The following is a 21,814-nucleotide window of genomic DNA, read 5'->3' as shown; positions in this document are numbered from 1 at the left end:
GGATGCTTTTAATATGAACAATTGCATTTTCTCATCCTCTTCCTGAATACTAAGCTATAAAACTTGAAAATGTTATTATAGGATATAAAAGAATTCTCGTAACTTCAGTGAATGTAGAGAGCAGAACAGGGCCTTATTCATAATATACGTTCAACAAAAGTGTATTAAATTGGATCTAAGTTTTCAAATATTTTGTTTTGAATAAAAATAACTAAATCATACGTGAATTAACTCTGTATGCTGAATTCTAAAAACACAATTCCAGATGAGTTATTCACCTTGAAAATTCTCTACTGTAAGTATATTTACCTCATCCACATACTAGGGGCAAAACCAACAGATACACAGTAGTTGCCCCTTATCTATAGGAGATATGTTTCAAGACACCCAGTAGATGTACTAAGGTAAAGAATGTAGGCATTGTGTTATAGCATGAAGCTACTACTGACCTTCTGGCCATATGCCTACAGTTGACTGCTGGTAACTGAGTCTATGAAAAGAGAAACCAGATAATGGGGGGACTACTGTATTCAAGTTCCTTTTTGTCTCCTGATAAAAAGGCATGAGAGGACTTTCGAACCACAGTAGTGTGCTAGAAAATTCTACTTTCCTTAGGAACTATGTAGATAACAGATATATCTCTGTCCCCAAGAAACAATACAAACTTAGTAACAAACCGGAAGAGAATAGATAGAGACTGAAGTGGACCTTCATGGTGCCAACTTATTTTAAGTCCAATTTTCTGCATTCCCAGGATCCCTTATACCTAAGGCATAACCATGTGGCCTAAATTTTGCCAATCAAATGTACCATATGGAGTTGGGTTTGTAATTTAGCAGTGAAAGACAGTTATAGTTTGTATAACCCATACATTAAAATGTGTAAGATTAATCACTTAAATTACAAAAAAAACTTTTGAAATCATGGCAAATAAATACCTTAAGCAAATGACAAAATGGATTAAAGTGTGCAATATATATGATAAATAAAACACTAATTTTTAATATTCAAAAGCTCACATTAATAAGACGAAAAGATAATATAAACAGATAATAGCCCTCTCCCACCCCCAAGTAAAAATGAAATTTTGAAAAGCCAATAAGCTCAGGGGAAAATGCTCAGCCTCATTCATACATAAAGAAAGTGAAATCAAAATAACGAGATACTATTTTTCATCTGTCACATTAGTAAAGATGTTAAAGTTTGATGATACCGAGTACAGACCAAGATATGGGAAGCAAGGGGCTTTCATTCACTATTGATAACAACGTAAATTAGCATGGCCTTTGGAGAGGAAATTTGGCAATATCTATCACAAACTTTAGCATATGTCAAAGCCATATCACCATTCCAATCCATTCACCAATCCACCACCAGCCATTCACCAATTCCAAGAATTTACCCAAAGATAATCTTGCAAAATTTCATGAAAATATCTAAAAGGATATTCACCACAAGATTACTTTCCATTAGCCAAAAAAAAGAAAAGAAAAAGAAAAATCTAAATTTTTAAAGTATGAAAGCAGTTCTTAAAATAATGGTAATCCATGGAAAAGAACAGCCTGAAATCATTACAAAGAATGAATGTGATTTACAATTAGCATAAGAGATATTTCCAGGATTAAATATTAAACGAAAGGAAGCATAGTGCACATACAGCATTGTCTCTTTGGTAAGCGTTTTAAAGGATATTCACTAGCTGGTTGCCTCTGGTGACAGACTGTACTTTAAGTTTTCAACCATACCTTGTATCACAGTTACTCTTCTGAAACGTGACTTTGCCACACCACTATCAAGAGGTGGAGTCTAAACACCATAGCCCCCTCCTTGAATCTGTACTCCTTAAGTGATTTGCTGTTGAACAATACTGCAGTGTAACTGTGACTTCTGAGGCGCTGTCAGGGAAGACCATAAAACTTCCACCTGTCTCTAGCTATACTTGCTCTCCTATGACCCCTGTTCTGATGCTCTATCTCATTCTCTCTCTCTCAGTCTCACACACACACCAGAAAATCATACGCTGCAGAAAGAAAATGTGCCACCCAAGAACACAGCCAAGGCTATAAAGATGACTTTTCAGACATCTCTCCAGGAGCACAAAAACACAGGATTTTAAGCAGCAAACTTGAGGCTTGTTTGCTCTGGAAGACACCACTGGATTAGAAATTTTTCATCAAATCTGGACCCAGAAGGAGAACTAAAGTTCACCAAGGAAGTGCACACCAAAACAACCAAAGGAATTCTCCAGAAACCAGCAGTGACCAATGCGGACTCCCCTCCAGGGGATGTAAGACCGGCCTCCGAAGACAGGGGTTCCAGTGGGCCTGCCTGGTCTCCCCTGGCTGGCCTGGATCCCTCAAGCTTTCCCCAGACTCTGGGGAGTCTTGAAATCCAAGCGGCATCTCCAGGCGAATGTCTTGCAGCCCTGAGCAAGGCTTGGAGGAAAATACTCATTCATATTCCTTAGAAAAGCATTACATCCACCTCCTTAATCCTATTAGACCTTACCGGGGTTGGAGCCCCAAGAAAGAACAGAGGACCCTGACAGGGCTGCTCCTGGAAGCTCACACCAGGTCTCTGTTTCTTAGGCCGGGGCCACTGAGGCCGCGCGCCTACCGGTGCTCTCCCTGATCCAGCGAGCGCAGACCTGCCCTGAGGACGCTTCTGGCCCTGGAACACCGCCCAGGCGGGCCCTCTGAAGGATGGGAGGGGCCACGTCTCCAAGTCCTCAGAAGAAAGAAGCCAACAGCCAAATGGCCACCTCTTCGAGGAGCAGGCCATAAGGCTAGAATTTGACTGCTTTGACCTCACCGCCAGCAAAGAGCCACCCCCATCATGAAAACTGCAAAAGAGACCCTGCCTCAATCCACTGCCTCGAGGAAACGAGACGGCAGGAGAGAGAGGAAAAGGCCCCCTGAGGAGGCGGGCTAGGGTCCCGTTTCCGCTCCCCGGGGGATCTTACAAAACTGCAGTGGGACAAGCTGGATGACCCACACTTTAACCTGTCAGGAGGTGGTGGAGAAGGCGGGCCCCAAGGACGCCCCTAGTGCGGGCCAACCAGGCCTACGGTTGAGCAAACAGTGTGGTGACTGGAGCGGAAGAAGACTCACCTCCCAGCAAGTCGGTGCTTTCAGCCTCAGCGGATGGTACTTCCAGGGTGCAGACTGCTCTAGGGCCTCGGCAGCCACGGGCGAGGAGGGACTGCCAGTCTTCCCGCGCTGGGGCTCCCACCAGCCTTCCCGCCGAGAGCCGCACGCTGCGCGGGCTCAGCCGATGCCCCGCCTCCTCAGCGGGGGTCAGCGCTTGCCGCGCTGGGAAGGGATCAGCGCTTGCGGGGAACCCGCTGAGGTTCTAGGCACTAAGGCTGAGGTAGATAAACTGGAGCAGTTTGGGACTTCCTTGTTTAAAGAGTCGCCTTTGAAGAAACAGTCTTTATACCTCAAGGTCGACCCGCTCCCGAAGGACAGCCCTTAGAGACAGGCGTCGGTGGTGCCTGAGACAAGTAGCGCGCACCATGCGGTCGCACCTTTCTCAAGAACTTTCCTGAGGCAAAGCTGGTGGAATTTGATTACTTACAAGTTTCAAATCTTCCCGTGTGTCCTCCAACCCGTGTGTTCTCAGGCCTGGGAGTTTGGTGCTGCCCATGGTACCCATCGTGAACGAGCTGAAGTACAGCCAGAGGACCTGGACACAGCAGTGGAAGCGACACAAAAGGAGTACCCATTTCTGAAAAGCAAGTGTGAGGAGCTGCGCCTGAAGAACTTGAAGATGGCGGACAACACTGATGGGCTTGAGGGGATCCTGCACCAGGCATTAGAAGCGGCACAAAAACAAGGAATTTGCTAAAGCCGAAATCCAAAAGATTCTTCTTTTTCTTTCTTTTTTTTTAAACCATTCAACCCGTACTTTACTTGGTGGTTTCTCATGAAAGATACATTTAAATGTGGTAAAGCGTGTGTGTTTCAGTTCGGGTGTCTGTACAAATCTGACTGGAAGGACCGTAAGGCTGTTACAGAAGCCTCTGCCGTGGTCTTGCAAAGACCCTCCCCTCGCATTCGGGAGATAGTTTCAGTCTCCAAATACTGCTGAGGTCATTCCTATGCCGAGTAAAACTTGTACCGCCTCTTTACCAAAGAAAATAGTCCTTCAATTTGAGCATTCGGAAACATGTCCAGAACAGCAGAAAACTTAAGGTAAACTTATTTTTTTTTTAAAGATTTTATTTATTTATTTGACCGAGATAGAGACAGCCAGCGAGAGAGGGAACACAAGCAGGGGGAGTGGGAGAGGAAGAAGCGGGCTCATAATGGAGGAGCCTGATGTGGGGCTCGATCCCACAATGCCGGGATTACGCCCTGAGCGGAAGGCAGACGCTTAACCGCTGTGCCACCCAGGCGCCCCTAAGGTAAACTTATTTTTAAACAGTATGTTAGTTACTTTTTTTTTTTGGCAAATCAATACCTCTATTTTTAATTCTTTTTTTTTCCCATTCCCAACTGCCTTTATTTGCTTACTGAAGTATAACTGACGTGACATTAGTTTCAGATGTATGTAATAGTTCAATATTCATATATATTGTAAAATGATCACCACCGTAAATACAGCTAACAACCATCACCATACACAGTTAATTTTTTTTCTTGTGATGAGAACTTTCTAGATCCACTCTCCTAGATAATTTCAAATATGCAGTGCAGTACTATAGTCACCATGCTGTACATTATATCCCCATTACTTATTTATTTCGTAAGTGGAAATTTGTACCTTTGGACCACGTTCACTCATTTCAGCCACCCACGTGCCCCTCTCTCAGGCAACCACCCATCTTTTCTCTATATCCATGAGCTCAGAGGTTATTTTTAGATTATATATAAAAATGAGATCATATGGTATTTATCTTTTTTCTGTCTGAATTATTTCATTTAGCATAATACCCTCATGTCCATCCATATTGTTGTGGATGGCAATATTTCATTATTTTCTATGGCTGAATAATATTCCATTACATATATATAAACACATTTTCTTTATCCATTCATCAAAGGACATTTTAGGTCGTTTTCATGCCACAGCTATTGTAAATAGTGCTGCAGTGAACATAGGAGTACATATATGTTTTCAAATTAGTGTTTCTGTTTTTGTCAGATAAATACCCAGAGTGGAATTGCTGGATTATATGGTAATTCTATTTTTTACTTTTTGAGGAAATCCTATACTATTTTAAATAGTGACTGCTCCAATTTACATTCCCAACAACAGTGCAAAAGTGCTCCCATTTCTCCACACCCTCACCAACACTTGTTATTTGTCTTTTTGGTAATAGCCATTCTAACAGGTGTGAAGTGATCTATGCTGGGGTTTTGATTTGCAGTTTCCTGATGATTAGTGATGTTGAGCATCTTTTCATGTACTGGTGGGTCATTTGTATGTCCCCTTTTGAAAAATGTCTGTTTACCTGCAAATACAGAGAACAAATTGAATGTTGCTAGAGGAGAGGGTGTCAGAGGATGGGTAAAATGGGTGAATGGGATTGGGAGTTATAGGCTTCCAGTTATGGAATGAAGAAGTCACGGGAATAAAAGCCATAGGGAATATAGTCAATGATACTGTAATAGCATTATATGGTGACAGATGGCAGCTACAGTTGTGATGAGCAGAGCATAACATAGAGAAGCTGAATCACTATGGTGTGCACCTTAAACTGATGTAACATTGTGTGTCAAATATACTTTAAAAAATTAAAAGAAGAAGAAAAGAAAAACGTCTATTCAGATACTCTGCCCATTTTTAATTGGATTATTTGGTTATTGTTGTTGTTGTTGACTTGTATGAGTTCTTTATATGTTTTGGATATTAGCCCCTTTTCAATATCTGATTTAAAAATATTTTCTCCTTTTCCATAGATTGCCTTTTCATTTTGTTGATGGTTTCCTTTGCTGCACAAAGCTTTTTTTAGCTTGATGCAACCCCACTTGTTTATTTGTTTTTTGTTGCCTTTGTTCTTGGTTCAAATCCAAAAAGTGTTGCCAACACTAATGTCAAGGAGCTTACTGCTTATGTTTTCTTCAATGAGATTTAAGGTTTCAGGTCTCATATTCAAGTTTTTAATGCATTTTAAGTTAATGTCTGTGTATGATGCAAAATAGTGGTCTCTTTTCATTCTTTTGCATGTGGCTATCCGGCTTTCCCATCACCATTTATTAAAAAGACTCTTTCCCCATTATATAATCTTGTCTCCTTTGTCACAAATTAATTGACCATATATGTTTGGGTTTGTTCCTGGGTTATCTATTCTGCATTGAATCTGCAGATTGCTTTGGGTAGTATGGGCATTTTAACAATATTTATTCTTCTAATCCATGAGCACAGAATGTCTTTCCATTTATTTGTGTCTTCAATTTCTTTCATCGATGTCTTATAATTTTCAGTTTACTGGTCTTTTCACCACCTTGGTTAAATTTATTGCCAAGTATTTTATTTGTTTTGATGAAATTGTAAATGGAATTTTTTTTTTAATTTTTCTGATAGTTCATTTGTAGTGTCTAGGAATGCTACAAATTTTTGTATGTTGATTTTGAATCTTTCCATTTTACTGAATGCATTTATTAGTTCCAACAATTTTTTTAGTGAAGTCTTTAGGTCTTCTCTATATTTAATATCATGTCATCTACAAATAGTGACAGTATTTCTTCTTCCTTTCCAATTTGGATGTCTTTTATTTGTTTTTCTTATATAATTGCTCTGGCTAGGAATATAAGTGGTTATACTGAAATAGTGTTATGATCAAGAATGGGCATGCTTGTCTTGTTTCTGATCTTAGAGAAAAAGTTTTTAGCTTTTCACGGTTGAATATAATGTTAGCTGGGGGCGCCTGGGTGGCACAGCGGTTGGGCGTCTGCCTTCGGCTCAGGGCGTGATCCCGGCGTTGTGGGATCGAGCCCCACATCAGGCTCTTCCGCTGTGAGCCTGCTTCTTCCTCTCCCATTCCCCCTGCTTGTGTTCACTCTCTCGCTGGCTGTCTCTATCTCTGTAGAGTGAATAAATAAAATCTTTAAAAAAATAATAATAATAATGTTAGCTGTAAGCTTGTCATAAAAGGCCTTTACTATGCTGAGGTATGTTTTCTCTATTCCCACTTTGTTGAGAGTTTTTATGATAAATGGATTTTGAATTTTGGCAAATGCTTTTTCTGAATCTGTTGAGATAATCATATAATTTTTATCCTTCATTTTGTTAATGTGGTTTAGCACATTAATTGATTTGCAGATGTTGACCTTTCCTTGCATACTTGGAATAAATCCCACTTGATTATGCTCTATGATTCTTTCAATGTATTGTTGAATTTCACTTGCTGGTATTTAGTGGAGGGTTTTTGCAGCTATGTTCATCAGGGATATTGGCCTGTAATTTTCTTTTCTTGTGGAGTCCTTGTCTGGTTTCGTTTCAGGGTAATGCTGGCTTCATAAAATGAGTTTGAAAATTTTCCCTCCTCTTCTATGTTTTGGAAGGGTTTAAGAAGAATTGGTACTAATTCTCCTTTGAATGTTTGGTAGAATTCATCAGTGAAACTGTCTGATCCTAGACTTTTGCTTATTGGGAGGTTTTTGATTACTGATTCAATCTCCTTCCTAGTAATCAGTCTGTTCAGATTTTCTATTTTTTCCATGATTCAGTCCTGGAAGGTTGTATGTTTCTAGGAATTAATCCATTTTCTCTAGGCTGCCCCATGTGTCGCAAGGTAATTGTTCATAGTACTCTTATGATTCTTTGTATTTCTTTGTTTGTTTTTGCAATTTTATTGAGATTTAATTGACATACAATACTGTGTAGTTTTTATTTTTTCATCATAAGTGTACTCATAAATCCCTATCACGTATTTCACCATCCCTCCCCAACCAGATTCTTTCTATTTCTGATACGAAATCTAACGTCTCCTCTTTCATATTTGATTTTATTTATTTGGTTCCTCTCTCTCTTTTTTTTCTTGGTGAGTCTAGCTTAAAGTTTACCTATTTTGTTTATCTTTTCAGAGAACTAGGTCTTAGGGCACCTGGGTGGCTCAGCCATTAAGCATCTGCCTTCAGCTCAGGTCATAATCCCAGGGTACTGGGATCAAGCCCCGCATCGGGCTCCCTGCTTCGGCGGGAAGCCTGCTTCTCCCTTTCACACTCCCTTTGCTTGTGTTCCCTCTCTCACTGTCTCTCTCTGTCAAATAAATAAACAAAATCTTAAAAAAAAAAAAAGAAGAACTAGGTCTTAGTTTCACTGATCTTTTCTGTTGTTTTGTTTTTTTAAGCCTCTATTGCATTTATTTCCACTCTGATATTTGTTATTTCCTTTTACTAACTTTGGGTTTACCTGTTATTTTTTTATAGTACCTCAGTACTATATAATTGTGGGTTCAGTTCCCAAAAAAGCAAATATCATGCTAAAGTAAGTCAGATGAATAATTTGTTTCCCAGTGTATATAAAATTTATGTTTACACTATACTGTAGACTATTAAGTAAGCAATATAATTATGTGTAAACACAATATTGTACATGCCTTAATTAAAAAACACTTTATTGCTAAAAATGCTAACCATCATCTAAGCTTTCAGTGAGTCATGATCTTTTTGCTGGTGGAGGGTCTTGCCCAGATGTTCATGGCTGCTGACTGATGGGGGTGCTGGTTGCTGAAGGTTGGATGACTTAAAATAAGACAACACTGAAGTTTGCCACATTGCATTAGCTCTTAACAAGTCAGACTTCCCTTTGAAGCTTTGAAGCCAGCCATTGACTTCTCCTCTCTAGCTATAAAAGTCCTAGCTGGTATCTTCTTCCAATATATGGCTTTTTCATCTACAATTGAAAATCTGTTGTTTGGAGTAGCTGCCTTCATTAGTTATCTTAGCTGGATCTTCTTGATAACTTGACACAGCTTCTACATCAATACTTGCTGCTTCACCTTGCTCTTTTATGTTATGGAGCTGACTTCTTTCCTTAAACCTCACAAACCAACTTCCATTGGCCTCACACTTTTTTTCTATAGCTTCCTCACCTCTCTTCAGCCTTCTTAAAATTGAATAGAGTTAGGGCCCTGCTCTGGACTAAGCTGTAGTTTAAGGAAATGTTGTGGTTGTTTTGATCTTCTAACCAGACCACTCAAACTTTCTCCATATCAGTGATAAGGCTGTTTTGCTTTCTCATCGTTCATGTGTTCACTGGAGTAGCATTTTTAATTTCCTTCAAGAACTTTTCCTTTGCATTTACAGCTTGGCTAACTGACCCAGGAGGTCTAGCTTTCAGCCTTTCTTGGCTTTCAACATGCCTTTCTCACTAAGTTTAATTATTCTTAGCTTTTAATTTCAAGTGAGAAACATGTGACTCTCCCTTTCATTTGAACACTTAGAGGCTATTGTAGGTTTATAAACTGGCCTAATTCCAGTATTGTTGTGTCACATGGAATAGGGAGGGCAAGAGATGGGGAAACAGCCAGATGGTGGAGCAATCAGAACAGACACAACATTTATCATGTTTGCTGTGTTATATGGGCACGGTTCATAACACCACAAAACAATTACAGTAGTAACACCAAAGATCACTGATATGATTACCATGACAAATATAATAATAATGAAAAAGTTTGAAATATTGTGAGAATTACCAAAACGTGACACAGAGACACAAAGTGAGCAAATGCTGTTAGCAAAATGCTACTGCTTGACACCAGGTTGCCAGAAAACTTCAATTTGTTAAAAACATAATATCTGCAAAGCACAATGAAGTAAAGCACAATAGAACAAGGTATACCTGATGACAATGTATGGAGAACCACTGTCCACCTACATGTACTTTTTATAAAGCTTTCTTAAAGTAGATTTGCATTAATTATGCTTCAAACGCTTCAAATAAAAGGGTTCTAAAACAGAAACCATAGCAGTTCATTGGAAAAGTATTACAGAAGGTACAATACAGCAAATAAAAATTACGTTATAATAATTATTGAACTTTAGGAATAATCTGAAATGGTCTGCTGCTTTGGTATATTTAACATATATGTATATATATACAGTCTGATATTCATTGTGCATTTTAAATGTTTTCTGCCATTGCTTTCTTTTTGTTTTTTTATTTATACTGTGATGCATTTGATGTGTTTGTTTCTGGTCATTGCTAGGTTATCCAGATAAATTTTGAAGAATTTGATCTGGAGATTGGCTATGATACCTTGACAATTGGTGATGGGGTGAAGTTGCAGACTCCAGGACAGTGCTCCAAATGTAAGTTCTTAGTGTTTCATTCTTGACTTCACCTCTCAGGTCTTTATGAAATTTAACCCTTTTTCTTCCATCAGTTCCTCCCACTACCACCAATAGAAGTATACAAACTTAGTTATCAGCTTACATATAGTATATTTATCAGTCCTTCCTCAATGAGGCTTAAGGTATTTGATCCAAACACAATTTCTTAGAATCCATTGCCAGGTAGGAGCCCACTGGAAATGGAAGCCTAGAGTGAAATTGCAGAGTGCTTGATTGGGTGTTGTTTTGGAAAACACTTTTGCCCCCCACAGAATTAAAGGTACGCTGAAAAGGGGTACCTGGCTGGCTCAGTTGGTAGAGCATGAGACTCTTATTCGCCATGTTGGGTGTAGAGATGACTTAAAAATAAAATCTTTAAAAGAAAAAAGAAAAAAGGTAGACTGGAAATGCAAGTATAAATTTGATCCTAGAGACTCTGATACTGGTGGTGGGGGCTACTTACTCACTGGCAGCAAAATCATACCTAGCCATCAAGAACTGAAGTTGAGAGTTTATCAGTGGTTTGACATTTGACATAGTTAGCAATGAACCGCTCTCAGAGCTGAGGTAATTAAAATATACTAAATATGGTTCTTAATGCAAACTAAAAGAGTGAACGTATTTGAAAAAAGGAAAATGTTAAGAACTTATTTACTGCCCAGTTCTTGGACTATTCATTCCAATAATCTGTATATGATAGTGGCATGAACAGATGTTACAGGGGGACTATATTGTTTTCTCTGCTGTGTACCTCAAAAACTTAGAGTATGGTTTCTCTCAGAATTCCCTTCATAACTGTTGATGTGCAATTCAGGCTCTGTCAACCTGATTTTTGCATCACAGTTCCTGGTCCACTTTGTTAAAATGTAGAATTCTGGACCCCCTAAGAGACTTATTGAATCAGTATTTCTGGGCTTTGGAACCAAAAATCCACACATTTTTTATCTTTCTCTAATTTGATACAAATACCTAAAAATAGAGGAATTTTGATAATATTTGAATATTTTTCCACATTCCTTGACATTATACAATATATGAAAGATATTTACCCACTGGGATAAAGGATTGGGGAACAGAGTCAAAATCCATGAAATCAATTTTTTAAACTTATGGTTGACATACAATATTATATTAGATTCAGGTGTACAACATAGTAATTCAGTAATTCAATATATTACAAAGTGCTCACCAGGATAAATGTGGTTACCATCTGTCACTTGTTTATACCACCCACTGCACTCCCTACACTGGCAACTACCAGCTTGCTCTTTATCTTTGTGAGTCTGTTTCTGTTGTGTTTCATACATTTGCTTTGTTTTTTAGTTTTCATGTATAAGTAAAATCATATGGTATTTGTCTTATTTAGTCTGATTTATTTCATTTAGCATAATGCCCTCTGGGTTCACCCATGTTATTGTGAATAGCAAGATTTCATTCTTTTTTATGGCTGAGTAGTATTCCATTGTATATATACTACATTTTCTTTATCCATGGAGAACCTATGCCCTCTCTAAAGGGAGCAGAAGATAGTTCCAGCCAATTTTTGCTATGTGATAATCCAGGCCTAGGGTTGCCAGTTTGTCAAAAGAAACCACAAATTCAGATTTTTAATATGTAATTTTCAGTTATTTTAAACACTTCCCTAAAACAAGTAAAAAAAATCTGATCAAATTAGCTCTGTGGCTTGCAATTTTTAATACAATATTACAATATAATGAAATCCAAACAATCAGGTATAAAACCACAAGGAAGTCTAGGAGGAACTATAGATTAGTTTGGAAGCTATTAGTCCAGTATAGTGAAATATCTACTGGCTCATCATCCAGATAAAAATGATGAGCTTTTTTAGCGAGAGGAGGTGTTAAAAATGAAGTCACAAAACAATTTGAGTTACGTAACCAAACATGTAGAGCATGTAAAATACTAGCCCTTTTTATCCACCATACCTTAAGAAGCACAGAATGGAATTGTAGTTGGCTCAGAGATAGACAACTAGTTGTGGTTGAGCAATGATCATCCATGTTGCCGGGGGTGGAGAGAGGTTGAAATTGAAGTCAAGTGTGCATTAAAATAAGAAAGAAGAACAGGTTTGGAGGAGTTGTTATAGTTTTTGTTTTCATCCTGAAAAAATGAGAACTAAAAGGGAATACTATTGGGGCCTACTATGTATACATAAGGTAATAAATAAATTCCTAGAAAAATGAAATAACACACATAAATACAATCCCATTGTTTTTTCATTATAAAATTAACCAAACAAAATTTCTCTTTCAAATTGCCATAGAATTTTGAAAGACTTACTCCAGTTTCTATACTTAATCACATTGGAGGCTGGAAACTAGTCTAGAATCTCAAAGCATTAAGTGGGGTAGGATGCAGGTGCCAGCCAGGCACATCTCTGGGCAAGAGCTGAGCTACAGAAAAGTCAGAGGAGGACCTCTACAGGAAAGAGAGCAGGAAAGGGCCCTATCTTGCCCAGGTTTAAAAACAATATTATATAAGTGGCATGGTAAATTACCAAAAAAATTATTTTTAAAAACCCATTCGAAGGGAATTTATTCTTATTTATTTTTTAGTTTTAATTGCAGTATAATTAACATATAATTTATGTTAGTTTCAGGTATACAATATAGTGATTCAACAATTCTATATTTTACTCAGTATTTATCATGGTAAGTGTACTCATAATCCCCTTTACCTGTCTCACCCATCCCCCACAAACCTCCATTCTAGTTACCATCTGTTTGTTCTCTGTATGTAAAAGTCTGGGGGGGTTTTGTTTGTTTGTCTCTTTTATTCTTTGTTCATTTGTTTTGCTTCTTAAATTCCACATATGAGTGAAATCATATATTTGTCTTTCTCTGATTGACTTATTTCACTTAATATTATACTCTCTAGATCCATCCATGTTTTTGCAAATGACAAGATCTCACTCTTTTTGTGGCTCAGTAAAATTCCAGTGTGTGTGTGTGTGTGTGTGTGTGTGTATGTATCACAATCACATCTTCTTTATACATTCATCGGTTGATGGACACGTGTGTTGCTTTCATAATTTGGCTATTGTAAAAACTCCTGCAATAAACATAAGGTTGCATATATCTTTTTTAATTAGTGTTTTTTATATTCTCTGAGTAAATACCCCATAGTGGAATTACTGGATTATATGGTAATTCTATTTGTAAGTTTTTGAGGAACCTCCACATTGTTTTCCACAGTAGCTGAACCAGTTTGCCTTCCCACCAACAGTGCACAATTGTTCCTTTTTCTCCACATTCTCACCAACGTTTCTTGTGCCTTGTGTTTTTTTATTTTAACCAGTCTGACAGGTGTGAGGGGATATCTCATTGTGCTTTTGATTTGCATTTCCCTGATGATGATGTTGAGCATCTTTTCATGTGTCTGTTGGCCATCTGTATGTCTTTCTTAGAGAAATCTGTTCGTGTCTGTTCATGTCTTCAGCCACTTTTAAATTGGATTATTTATTTTTTGAGTGTTGAGTTGTATAAGTTCTTTATGAATTTTGGATACTAACCCTTTATTGGATATGTCATTTGCAAATATCTTCTCCTATTCCGTAGGTTGTCTTTTTAGTATGGTTGATTGTTTCCCTCACTGTGACTATGCAGAAGCTTTTATTTTGATGTAGTCCCAATTGTTTATTTTTGCTTTTGTTTCCCTGTCTCAGGATATATGTCTAGAAAAATGTTGCTGTGGCTAATGTCAGAGATATTACTGTCTGTGCTCTCTTCTAGGACTTTTATGGTTTCAGGTCTCACATTTACGTCTTTCATCCATTTTGAATTTATTTTTGTGTATGGTTTAAGAAAGTGGTCCAGGTACAGCATCTTGCTGTCCTGTTTTCCCCACACCATTTGTTGAAGAGACTGCCCTTTTCCTGTTGCATATTCTTGCCTCCTTTGTCAAAGATTAATTGACCATATAATAGTGGATTTATTTCTGGGTTTTCTATTCTGTTCCATTGAGCTATGTGTCAGTTTTTGTGCCGGAAACATACTGTTTTGATTACTTCAGCTTTGTAGTATATCTTGAAACCCGGGATTGTGATACTTCCAGTTTCGTTCTTCTTTTTCAAGATTGCTTTGGCTATTTGGGGTCTTTTGTGGTTCCATACAAATTTAGGATTGTTTGTCCCAGTTCTATGACAAATGTCGGTATTTTGAAAGGGATTGCATTAAATCTGTAGATTGCTTTGGTAGTATGGACATTTTAACAGTATTTGTTCTCCAATCCATGAGCATGGAATATCTTTCCATTTGGTGTCATCTTCAGTTTATTTCATCAGTGTTTTATAGTTTTCAAAATACAGGTTTTTCACCTCAGTTAATTTTAGTCCAAGGTATTTTACTATTTTGGTGCAATTGCAAATGGGATTGTTTTCTTAATTTCTCTTTCTACTACTTCATTATTAGTTTATAGAAAGAAATGCAACAGATTTCTGTATATTGATTTTGTATACTGTGGCCTTACTGAATTCATTTATCAGTTCTAGTAGTTTTTTGTTGGAATCTTTAGAGTTTTCTGTATATGGTATTATGCTATCTGCAAACAGTGACAGTTATTTCTTCTTCTTACCAATTTGGATGCCTTTTATTTCTTTTTGTTGTCTGATTGCTATAACTAGGACTTACAGTACTATGTTGAATAAAAGTGGTGATAAAGGACATCCTTGTCTTGTTTCTGTCCTTTGAGGAAAAACTCTCAGTTCTTCACTATTGAGTTTGGTGTCCATTGTGGATTTTTCATGTATGTTGAGGTGTGTTGTGATATGTTCCTTCTATTATGTTGAGGTATGTTCACTTTAAACCTACTTTGCTGAGAGTTTTTATCATGAATGGATGTTGTACTTCGTCAAGTGATTTTTCTGCATCTATTGAAATGATCGTATGGTTTTATCCTTTCTCTTATTGACGTGATCTATCATGTTGATTGATTTATGATTATTGAATCACCCTTACATCCCAGGACTACATCCCACTTGATTGTGAATGATTTTTTTAATGTATTGTTAGATTCAGGTTGCTAAATTTTGTTGAGGATTTTTGCATCTATGTTCATCAGAGATATTGGCCTGTAGTTCTCTTTTTTTGTGGTGTCCCTATCTGGTTTTGGTATCAGGGTAATGCTGGCCTTATAGAATGAATTTGGAAGTTCGGAATAGTTTGAGAAAAATAAATATTAACTCTTTTTAAAACGTTTGGTGGAATTCACCTGTGGAACCATCTGGTCCTGGACTTTTGTTTGTTGGGAGTTTTTTGATTACTGATCCAATTTGATTGCTAGTAAGTAGTCTGTCAAATTTTCTATTTCTTCCTGATTCAATTTTGGGAACTTATATATTTTAGGAATTTATCCATTTCTTCTAGTTTATCCAGTTTGTTGACATATAATTTTTTTTCATAATATACTGTCATAATCCTTTGTATTTCTCTGGTGTCAGTTCTCATTTGTGATTTTGTTTATTTGAGTCCTCTTTCTCTTTTTAATGAGTCTGGCTAAAGGTTTCTTAATTTTTGTGTGTGTGTTCCAAGAACCAGTTCCTGGTTTCATTGATTTGTTCTATTGTTTTTGGTTTCTATTTCATTTACTTCTGCTCTAATCCTTATTATTTCCTTCTTTCTACTGGCTTTGGGTTTTGTTTCTTCTTCTTTTTCCAGCTTCTTTAGGTACAAGGTTAGGTTGTTTATTTGAGATTTTTCTTGCTTCTTGAGGTAGACCTGTGTTGCTATAAACTTTTCTCTTAGAACAGCTTTTGTTGCATTCCCAAAGATTTTGGACCATTGTGTTTTCATTTTCATTTGTCTCCAAGTATTGATTTCCTCTTTGATTTCTTGGTTGATCCATTCATTGTTTAGTAGCGTGTTTATTTAACCTCCATATATTTGTGTCCTTTCCAGACTTTCTTCTTGTGGTTGATTCCTGGTATCAATTTTTTTGAAATTATTGAGACATGTTTTGACTTCACATATGATCTGTTCTGGAGAATGTTCCATGTGTACTTGAAAAGAATGTATATTCCACTATATTAGGATGAAATGTTCTGAATGTATCTGTTACATCCGTCTGGTCCAAAGTGTCATTCAAAGACNNNCTTTCCCTATTGATTTTCTGTTTAGATGACCCATCCATTGATGTAAGTGGGGTGTTAAAGTCCCTCACAATTATCATATTACTATCGATTACTTTATGTTTGTTATTAACTTTTATGTAACTGGTCCTCCTGTGTTGGTGCATATATATTTACAATCGTTATATCTTCTTGTTAGAGTGTTCCCTTTATGATTATGTAGTGTCCTTTGTCTCTTGTTACAGTCTGTTTAAAAGTCTGTTTTATCCAAAGTAAGCATTGCTACCTTGGCTTTCTTTTCACTTCTATTTGCATGATAAATGCTTTTCCGTCCCTTCATTTTCAATAAGCATGTGTCCTTATGTCTGAAATGAGTCTCCGTAAGTAAAATATTAGATGGTCCTTGTTTTTTTTAATCCATCCATCATCCTGTGTCTCTTAATTGGAGCATTTAGTCCATTTACATTCAAAGTAATTATTGATTAGTACATACTTCTTGCCATTTTGTTGATTGTTTTATGGTTGTTTTTGTAGTTTTCTCTGTTCCTTTCTTCTCTTGTTCTCTTCTCTCATGGTTTTCTGGCATTCTTTAGTCATATACTTGGATTCCTTTCTATTTATTTTTTGCATATCTATTACCAGTTTTTGATTTGTGGTTACCTTTAGGTTTATACATAACATCTTATGTATACAGCATTCTATATTAGGTTGATGGTTGCTTAAGTCTGAGCCCATTTTGAAAGCACTAAATTTTTATTCCTCTTCCCCTCAGGTTTTAGGTATATGGTGCCACACTTTAAATCCTTTTATTTTGTGAATCCCTTGACTGATTTTTATAGATATACTTACTTTACTGCTTTTATGCTTCCTACTTTTCTTATTCCTGCGTATGGTGTTTCCTTTTCACTCAGAGTCCACTTTAGCTGTGCACTTTCTCCATGGGGATGTTTGTTGTACTATCTCTTTAAGAGTGGGGACTCAGTTTCCTAACACCCTCTGGCTCTCCAGAGCCATTTTTAAAGTTCCAGGTGTTAAGCCCCACTGACTGTAAGAACTCAGGAAGTTAGGCCCTCTGGTTTTCAAAGCCAAATGTCATGGGGATTTGTCTTCCCAGTGCAGGTCCCCTGTGCCTAGGAGGCCTGGTGCAGGATCTGCTCCTCTCCCATCTCTATGCATTCCTCCCTCCTGCAGACAGGGAGGGAGTTTGGCTCCCAACCATGTCTCTTCCCTTAAAATCCTATCTGTCATGGCCTCTTTTCTATATTTAGCTGTGGAGAGTCTGTTATACAAGTCTTCAGGTCTTCTTTTTTTGTTTATTTACTCTGATGTTGGTGTTATCCTGATATGTCCTTGGGACAGGGTGAGCCTAGGATCCTCCTACTCTGCCATCTTCCCCAGAAGTCCAAAGGGAATTTATTTTAAATAATGCTCAACAAGTAAAACTAGTCTCCATTTAGACATCTTATTTAGCAATCTGTTCATTCATCTGCAAACTCCTTTCTGTGTTTTTCTTGTTTGATCCATGTGCTAGAGAATCATTTTGGGCACCAAAATTATTTTTTTAAATAAATTTATTTTAAAAGATCAAATTTTTGAAAGTCAGGAAACAGTAAAAAATGGAAAATATATTCATTTAACAGAAAGCCATATAATATCATCATATATGAAAGTATTCTATAAGAGGATGAATTCAGCCCATATTAAATTTTATAAGTCCTGATTAATTTAATAAACACAGAGTGTATCATTGTGATAAGTATTTAACCAGGTATGAAACATTCCAATCTATTCTATTTAGGTCATAGGACTGAATTAAGCATTGGAAAAAGATAATGTTTTTGTTTCTCATTTTCTCTCAGTATTTAGATTCTAAAAGGTAAAATCAATTATTATATTCTAGTCCATAAAAAATGTAGTCCATAAAGTCATAGTATATTCAACAGCAAAATAATCCTCTAAAAAAGTATTAATTATAAAAGGTTGTTCAAAAATAACTCACACAGTTTGTTTCCCTGAAGTACAAAGCATATAGTTTTTGCAATTCAGTAATCAAAAATAATTTAAGTGTGCTACATCTCTTCATCTTGACATTTTGGCTCCAGAGAAACACTCATGAAAAAGTTATCAGCAATAAAATTATTAAGTAATAGGCAATGCACAATAATTGAGTATCACATACAGTACTAAGTTCTCCATGTCGTTTTATCAGATGAAAGTTCCTAAAATAATGTAAATTTAAGCTGTAAACTTAAATTCACCCTCAGAGATTTGTTGCTTCTGCGATTGCTTTCCCATTATCCTTTGTCCATTTGTAGCATTTTCTCTCTCACTCTCATTCTTGTTCATTTTCTCTCCAATGGAGTTATTTGGAGGTCATTTCCCCCCATTTTGAAACAGTATGTTTCATTCTTGGCAACTTTGTGGTGGTGTGGTGACAGGCATCAATAGAGATCAGAATGTGAACTTGACCAGTTGATAATTCAGATAATGGATTTCAGCCATTATGCTATTATCTTTTAAAGGCTGTTACAAGAAATTTAACTTCTCACAGATTCTTTTCTATGTGCTATTTTCACACTTAAGCATAAATTCAACTGCTGTTGGAAATGGATATAATAAATTTGAGAGAACTAACTGTAATGATAGTGCAATTACTGGCATTGAATTCACGTCCAGCCCTCATTTCATCTGCAAAAAGAAGATGTTGATTTGTCCACTCTTGTCATCTTTGTAGCATCAAACTAAGATGATTAGAAATGCACTCTGTCAGGACACCTATGGGGCTCAGTCAGTTGGGCATCTGCCTTTGGCTCAGGTCATGATCCCGGGGTCCTGGGATTGGGTCCCACATAGGGCTCCTTGCTCAGCAGGGAGTCTGCTTCTCCCTCCTCCCCTCACCTCACTCGTGCTCTCTCTCACTCTCTGTCTCTCTCTCAAATAAATAAGCAAAATCTAAGAAAGAAAGAAAGAAAGAAAGAAAGAAAGAAACTCTGTCAAGCATGTGTTCTCTTTTCTTTTCCTGCCTTTCCTCTCATATTTTGTTGTTCCATTATTGGATCCATGGTAACACTGGAAAGAATAAGCAAAAACTTGCAAAATAACACATGAAAAAAGATGTCTTCCATTCCTAAGATACCCCTGGCAATTTTATTAGTATTCATTGATATTGGATGATATTATATTTGAACAAGCAAAAACTGGGGTGCCAGGCAAGGGTATAAACTCCTTTCTGGGAATCACTATTGCTCCAAGCTGTAGCAAGGCAGAGAGAGCAACCAAGGACTCTGTCCACTGGCCTCCATTACCCGAGAACACCTTCTTAGGCCCCTAGCTGAATGGCAAACCAGAAGAAACCTGCCCTCAAGCCAAAGCTCCGCGAGCAACAGATAGGCCTCTTTCATAGAAAGACAGATGCAGTGCCCTGGGGGTTAGTCTACCAAGAACTGTCTCTCCAAGTATTACAGTCTCATAGGATCCAGGATTCCCAAGTTCCTCTGGCCTCTAGAGCAGGGTGATTAAGGGGTGTCCTATGGGTGGCAAGCACAAAACCTAAGGCACAAGATGCATGTAAAAGCTCCCCACTGGGAGTTGCTGTTACTCTGGAGCACTGCAGAGGGAGAGCTTGAAGATCATACCCAACAACTAAAATGAACATATAGATGCCACCCACTAGGAGAAAGAAAAAAAAAATTTAAAAAGAGAAGATGGAGCTTGCCAGCTAGAGCACAAAGATGGCACCTACCAGCTGAAAAGAGGCAGAGGGGAAGCATATAGATGGTGCCCACAGGAACAAAGAGAAAAAAAGAAATGACACCCACTGAGTGAGGCAAAGTGAAAACATAGATGGAGTCAGTAGGCTCCTAGAATGTGTGCTAAATTAGATGCTTGCCCCTCAGGCCAACAATTTAATATTAGCAAATGAGCCTCATTTATGTATGGGCACCTCTTGATCATCTGCTTCTATGCTGGGCCCTGGGGCAGGTGAGCCCAAGTGCACAAACCCATTAAGAGTCATTTATCAGGTTGTTATAGCTTTGTGGGTACCATGGATGTGAGCCTCAGTGGATTTCAAAGTTAGACGTTTTGGGGTTTCATGTCTCAGGTACAGGGGTGCCCAATGTGGAGTTCAATCTGCTTTGATGTGGAGCTTCTTTCATTTTCCAGATGTATAGGAGTTTCTCAGACAGGTTTTAGGGTTTTTTTCAGAGGAATTTGTTCCATATGTAGCTGCGGATTCAGTGTGTCCATGGGAACAGGTGTTCCCTGGATCCTTCTCCATCATCATTTTGAGCTAGAACCTCTCCAAATCCAAAAGGTACTTAAAGAAAAAGATGAACTGACTGCAGATGTAAACTCCATGGAAAAATTTTTCTCTGACCTCTTTAAGTGGTTTGAGAACAGAAGGAGGTAATCAAAGGCTTCCACATAAAGAATCACTGAAGATGTGTACTGAGGATTAAATAGTAAGAATTGAAAAGGAAGGCCAGAGATACCAAGTGCTAAATAAAGGCCCACACAGAAAAGAAACTCAAGCTGGCAAATGAGGACACCACTCAGTACTGGAGCAAGGCCCAAAATGAGGTTATGGCCTTCCAGGTGAGCCTGAAGAAGAAGCAGATGCACATCTAACTCTCTGAAGAAGACTAAAGAAACCAATGAGCTGACCACAATCTGTGACAACCTCATTTCCTAGATGAGAAGATCTGACATGGAAGTCCCTGATCAGTACCCATCCTCCCTCCTGTTTTTCTGTCTGCCTGACTCTGTTACAAGGGTTCATGTCCTTTCTTCTCTTAACCCCAACTTATTTTTAAACTAGATTGCTTTAAAAAGAAAACTAAATAAAGTTTCCTCTAAGTTAAAGAGAGAGAAAGAGAGGGCACTTCTGTGCAGGTGTTCTGGTCAACAGTCTCAGCTGAGACCTGCCTATGTGACATTCCAGCTCAGGTTCCTGAAACACGAATAGAGAAGTCTCCAGAATATTTCAGTCCCCAGCTTTTCAAATATTCCCAGCTGACACATTAGACAGTATGTAGACAAGCTGTTCTCACAGTGACTTCTCCGCATTCTTCATACACAGAACCAGTGAGCATGATAAAATGATAGTTGTTTTAAACCACAGAATTTTGGAGCAGTTATGCAATAGTAGATAACCAGAATGCTTCCCCAACATCCTTCTCCCATTTTTCATTTTCCAGATGTCCTCAGTTCATTTGGGTTCCATGTCATTTCGGATAACAGAGCTGTCCCCCAGCTCCAAGGGTGAAATATGTGATACAGGGTAATCCAATTGGCAGTGCTATTCCTCTAGCTACAGAGACTAGTTCACACAAGTGCACATGAATTAAGCCAGACTCTAATATTCAGGATGACTATTAAAAGTGTTGGAATTTTCTATAATAGGTGTTTTCCTTGTTGACGGTTTGGACTTCCTGGAGTTAATTTG

The 21,814-nt window shown here is 37.8% G+C and overlaps 1 pseudogene; it reads left to right on the top strand.

The window, feature by feature from the left end:
* The first annotated feature begins 2,985 nt into the window (after positions 1 to 2,985).
* Positions 2,986 to 20,997, top strand: LOC103661466 (annotated as a pseudogene).
* The last annotated feature ends 817 nt before the right edge of the window (positions 20,998 to 21,814 follow it).

The sequence above is a fragment of the Ursus maritimus genome, unplaced genomic scaffold (assembly GCF_017311325.1).
Source record: "Ursus maritimus isolate PB19 unplaced genomic scaffold, ASM1731132v1 scaffold_9, whole genome shotgun sequence".
NCBI lineage: Eukaryota > Metazoa > Chordata > Mammalia > Carnivora > Ursidae > Ursus > Ursus maritimus.
Note: the sequence above shows the minus strand (reverse complement) of the source record. Positions and strands in the feature narration are given on the sequence as shown.